Source organism: Physcomitrium patens, chromosome 9, assembly GCF_059467195.1.
Source record: "Physcomitrium patens ecotype Gransden chromosome 9, ASM5946719v1, whole genome shotgun sequence".
NCBI lineage: Eukaryota > Viridiplantae > Streptophyta > Bryopsida > Funariales > Funariaceae > Physcomitrium > Physcomitrium patens.
Genome location: NC_143418.1, coordinates 17,320,964 through 17,327,141, shown reverse-complemented (window position 1 = coordinate 17,327,141; position 6,178 = coordinate 17,320,964). Strand labels below are relative to the sequence as shown.

General features: G+C 32.5%; 1 long non-coding RNA gene across 3 annotated transcripts; it reads right to left on the bottom strand.

The window, feature by feature from the left end:
• Positions 1-267: 267 nt before the first annotated feature.
• Positions 268-5,837, bottom strand: LOC112286499 (uncharacterized). Of its 3 annotated transcripts, none has more exons than XR_012218149.2 (4): positions 5,254-5,837; positions 4,805-4,983; positions 4,277-4,528; positions 268-3,661 (listed from the first exon to the last, which is right to left on the bottom strand). It is a non-coding gene; the product is annotated as an uncharacterized LOC112286499 (long non-coding RNA). The 3 variants fall into 3 exon arrangements; XR_012218150.2 differs by having other exon boundaries at positions 268-3,268; XR_012218148.2 differs by lacking the exon at positions 268-3,661 and having other exon boundaries at positions 4,174-4,528; positions 5,254-5,835.
• Between the last annotated feature and the right edge of the window lie 341 nt (positions 5,838-6,178).

The following is a 6,178-nucleotide window of genomic DNA, read 5'->3' as shown; positions in this document are numbered from 1 at the left end:
CTCAAATGCTATACCTAATAATTCTTCTTTAGGTTGTATATCAAACTCAAAATTTTGTGATAAATATTTTAAGTTGATAGAATATTCTACCAAAATAAGAAATCTATTTAAATTATATATAATATCTTTTAATGCAATTCCACTATTATTAAAACTTAATTTTTGAAGTCTTGGAAAAATAAATCCTTCAACTTTAATAACCGTGTTGTTGTTTTGATTTTTGTAAGATAATCCTTTTAACTTTACACCAACACAATCCATACATAATTACTTCAAATTTATCTTACTTCAAAGCATCTTATTCTACATGTAAATTTTACAATAATCTAAAATCAAATTAAAAAAAGGTCATAAAAATCTATATAAGTACATACAATTGTATTATGACATATAAGCACTATTAATATCTACATACTTGATCATTCTATTCATAATTATTTTTAAATATTCTATTTTGATAAATCTCAAGAACATACCTTATTTTCGAATTATTCTAATGGCTCTATATTCATGTTCCATATTCTAGTGCTCATATTAGCAACTCTGTTTCAATAATCCTTTGATCCATGTCTTGTAATTGATCATGTATTCTTATATATCCACTATCATCTATTCTTGCCAATGATTGATCAATCAATGTATCCAATGTAATCCTTATACATTCTTTTGAAATATTATCTTTATTATTAGTCTATATTTGCAAGGCTCTTTCTTTTAGCATGTCTTGGGAACACACATCACTACCAAATAAACAACATATGTCCAAAAACATGTTCTTTTCTTGATCTTTCAAATTTTCAAAGCTTACTCTTAATATGTTCTATATCTTATGATCACTATTACTTTCATCTCCATCAAAATCTCTTCCCTTCTTCAACCTTTGTAAAACTCTCTCTCAACATCTCAACCTCTTTTAGCTTCTTAAAAATGCACCTATGTCTTTCAAACTCAAAGGTAGGCCATTGTAAGCTTTTATAATTTCATTGCCAATCTCAATGAATTCATTAGACAATATCTCTTAGTATCTACAAGAATGGGTAATAAACAACCTCATACTTGTTTCTTTATCAAGTTCTTCAACATTGATCTTATAAAATTCTACACCAAAATATTCTATTGAATTTCAATTTCGAGTTTTCACAATTAATGTACTATTTTTGCTTGCAAACAATGCATCCATGGCCACAATAACTTCAATTTGGCTTTGCTTCTTCACATCATCAAGGATTAGAATGATTTTATTCTTTGTGAAGCATAATTTCAACATATCTTAAACTTCTTTCATATCTTTTGGTTTTGATTTCTTTTTCAATTGTTCTAAGATATTGCAAGACATAGTAAAGTAATCTCCACCACTTTCACTACATTCAACAAAGCATGATGCATCAAACATGGGCTTTGCATCATTGAATGCAATCTTTGCTATTGTAGTCTTACCAATTCCATCCATGCCACTAAGACATATTGCCTTGATATTCTTTGTATATATTTCTTTGATATCTAATAGATATTGTGTTCTACTCAAAAATTCTTCTTCAAGCATATTCACTACATATGTTAATGAGGACTTTACTATTGGCATTTTATTGGATTTTTTTTGTAATTGTTTGAATTGATGAATCCACTCCCTCTATGAACTAAAATATGGCATTTTATCAACATCACTTTCTAATAAAAACTTTTTCTTCAAATTCATCAATCTTTTACAAATACTTGCAAATTTTGGTCGTTGCTAAGGATTCCACTTCCAACATTCTTCAATGAGATTTGTTGGTTCATTGCAATTAGAAGGCAACTTAGATCTTTCACCATTCTTTATTCTTTCTAATACCTCTCTACTTGTCTTCACAATACAAAATAAATCTTTATTTGAAATAATCTTAGAAGATATCATTGCAAATGAATACACATTTGCTTCAAATGGATACAACTTCGTTGATTCCAATTTATTTCTTAATACTTCAGGAGCCATGTATTTTATGGTACCATAAAGATAATCATTATTTGTAGATTTTGGATTGCTTCCAATATCAACCTTAGACATTCCAAAATCAATTAATTTCACATCCACATATTTGGTTGTCCCATTCATTTTTTCTTTTTTTACAACATTTAATAAGATGTTGTCTGGTTTCAAATCTCAATGTGCAATGTGCATATCATGCAAGTAGCACATTCCTCTTGTAATTTGATATATAATATTGATAAGAAAAAGATATGATCTTTTTACTTTTTCTTCTAACAATTTTTCTAAACTTGTGTGCATCAACTCTATTTCCAAAGATAAACTTTTTTTTGTTTTTTTTTGTAGGATCAAATTGACCATCACCACTATCATCATTTTTCATTGCAAAATAATACTTAATCAAATTGAGATGGCTTAGGCTTGCTAAAATGCTTCCTTCTATAACAAAATACTTCTTATAACCAACTTGCATTTCTTTTACTGTACATAAAAGCCCCCACCACTTTGCTTTATAAACTTTTCCAAAACCTCCTTCACCTATGCATTCCATGATTTCAATATTTTTTGGATTTGAAAATAACTTTATACCATCCAATTCTCCGCCTTCAATGCATTGTATGTCTTCCAACCTTTGTAATAGATTCTTTGCTAATTTGCAATATTCATCATTCTCATCTCCACTTGCGAAGACCAACTTCATATAAAGATCTTCATTATCACCTTCCACTTCATTAAAGATTGAATCATCAAAGGTAATAAGTGTGGTCTCTTCAATTGTCTTCCAATTTTGCATTCTAAGCTCTTTACTTGTCACATCATAACAACACTTCAAATTCCAAAGAATTTTTCTAAAACTCTCTTTGTTCTTGAATTGGGATATAGCCAGTTGATTCCAATTTTCATCTCTATAACTTTTTATCAATGATTCAGCTTTTGATACCATAAAAAATAATTCATATAATAATAGTCCATTTTGAATGCTATTATTGTTGTAAGTCATTACTTGCTCAAAGACCTTCATGATACAAGAAATTTTCTTGTATAATTTGTAACTTACTTTTTGTTCAAGTGATCTTCTTTCTCCAACAATACTTGCATTCTTCCAATTCAAATTGTATATTCTTTCCATGTATATTCATTGGTATCTTGCTTGCTTAATATAGTCTCAATATCTTCAATATTTTTTTATAAAACTTTGAATCCAAAAATCCAATACCAACCTCCAAGCCATTGATAACAACCTTGTAAATGAATTTAAAAGATAAACCAAGATGAAATATTAAGAAGTATTTTAAGTCGAATCTAAATCACATAATCAAACTAATATTAGTTTTACTTGAAATTAATCAAAATTCATCAATATATATTCTATTAATGGTTATATTAATACTTAAAATAAACTAATTACTTCCATTTCAAGAAAACTTTGAACATTTCTTTAATTGTCCTTTAGATCAATACAACCTCATATCAATCTCTTAAGCAATTTAATACCACTACCTTTACCTTCGAATACAATTCAAAATAAGTCTTCCAATAATAATTAGAAGATGTGGAAATTAAATCCAACAATTTCTTATACTTCTTTCCATCTTATTACTAATAAAACAATAGTTTCTTATATTAACTTGCATTAAATATATATATATATATATATATATATATATTTTTTTTTGTATTGAATATCTTTGAATCCTATTCCCAAAAATTCACATATCCAACAAGAATTCCATGTTATAAATAATTTGATCCAAATACAATTACTAAAACATACAAACAATTTTAATTTCGTTCACATCCCTCCTTTACATAATACAACATTTCAAATATATATATATATATATATATATATATATATATCTACGGATATTTATTAATTCATTCATCTAATATGGAGATAATTACAAAGTCACACAAATATAATATAATCTTGCAATTCAACAATTAACTATCAATCGTATTACATTACATTCATTCTCATCAACATACTTAATCATTACTTATTTCACTATTTTTTATTGTTTCTTCATTTGATTCTGATTTTTTTGTAAGTATGCTTTATTTTTTTTATAGAATATTATTATTTATTTCATAAATGTTATTTTGATTCATATTATTTTCTTCTAATTTATCTTATTTTATTATATGTAAAATATTGGCAATTTTTTCTGTTCATCATATTTCATCCATAAATAAAGTTTCATCCAAATCGTAAGTTAGCCAATCTCAGTTATTCATCCAACTTAACCTGGCTTCATCCAGCATAAACAGTTCATCCTCTCCAACTTCATTAGCTCTGAGTTTTCTTACCAAAGTATGAAGCCTGTCGAAGACGAGCCAACTGGAGCAACTGCAGCGGCCAGTCGCTTTGAAGCTAGTGAGCAGCCTAACCTCCAGTCTATTCCACACTTGGTGACAAGTTTCTCGTTGAAGCGCCCATTTTGACGATTTTAACGACACATTTTTCAGTTGTGCCAGTTGCAGCCGAGTAGAACAACAGAACCCTGGATCTAGTGTTTCTTAATGAGGTGAGAAACCTTCACGATTCACCCCTGAAGATTTCTGCAAGTAAAAAAAAAAAAAAAAAATAGTGAGTTATGTTTTCTTCCCTGGTTCGAAAGATCAGATAAACACCGTAGAGGTTTCTAGAGTAGCCATGACCCAGGACAGAATCCCCGATTGCCTCCCTCACAGCGCGCTTGCTTGAAGGAATAGATTCTGCCTACTCCTGCGCCGTGGTGGAGGGATCCCTACTGCATTAATAGGAAGGCTCAAATGTAACAATTCTTGTCCTTCCAGATAAGGATGCTGTCGTCAAACTTAGACTTCAACACTTACACGTCATGGCAGGTATCCTTGCAGAACTTTCAGAAGTCATTGCTTCCGTATACACTGATGTACACCAGCCATTTTCACCTCATAGGATTTCCGAACCCTTGCATGCACTGGTAAATCTGTGCTTTCAGACAGTGTTGCCATCCACACGACGTAGCCAAGGACACGATAACTTCATGAACCTATACATGAACAGTAGATCAGTATCCTATACCCTCAAGTCGATCACGATCACTAGCTTCTAAACAATCTTAAGGATATGATAAAAAAAAACAGGAAGCAGAGGCACCACAAAACAACGAGGAAGCAAAGAATTCGACAAAGTTGTAGCTCCACCGCAGCATGAACCACGATGGTGCCCCAGCCGCAACACACCAGGACAACGGAGCTCCGAAAATCAGATCCAGGAAAAAAACTAAGATAGACACAACCAGGAAGTCGAGTACTAGTACCGGCACCGACGGAAAAGAATCAAAAGCGTGAAGAAAAACAAGCTGGAACTGAACCTCCGCCACCACCCCTGCTCCGCACCGCAGCAAACAGAGCCAGAGCGCAAGAGAGAGCGAGGCTGAGTGAGAAAGCGAGGGTGAGTGAGAGAAAGCGAGGGTGAGCGAGAGAAAGCGAGAGAGAGGGAGGGTGAGAGATAAAGAGAGACTAGAGAGCCTTTGTCGAGCAAAGGGGTTTCCGGGGTCGACTGAACGTAGATTCAGCAGACTCAAAAGTTCCAACTGTAGATGCCCACACTGTGAATCACCGAACAGGATCAATCGAACTCTTTTAAAGCTGACATTGGTTGCAAGTGTTTCTTCTAAACTTACGGAACCCACCACCACACGTCACACACCCAAACGTTCTGCATGATTGCTACAAAACCTAGCAGAAAATGGTACTGGTTCTCAAAGTCTCAGGGACCCATCACTCAACCTTCAGGCCAAATGTTCCGTACAAGTGAGCAAGCAAGTCTTCGATGGAATGCGTAAGGCTAACTGGCTGCAATGGCACGGATTGTGCACATTGCATATGACGAGACCTTCTTCTGCAAAAGCTGTGGAATACTTAAAATATTAAAGTCCTTTGGAGTTGATGTGCTATTCTACAACCAATGGTCATTAATAAATGAATGTGTATTATCCTACCGTTCTGCTGAACTTGACCACGCAGAAATAGAATCTGGACCAGGCTCCTTGTGGATGAATGTCATCCAAAATGCCATAGACCTCAGTTCTGTCCGCCCTTTTGTAGACCCTGCTCAGGTTGCCTTGCCCAGGCTTGAGCTGCGGGATATTTATAATATAAAAATAAATATTGGCAATAAAATTTTAGAAACCATGAACCAGATCTGAATATAAAGTTGAAGCATTGATGGACACCTTCAAT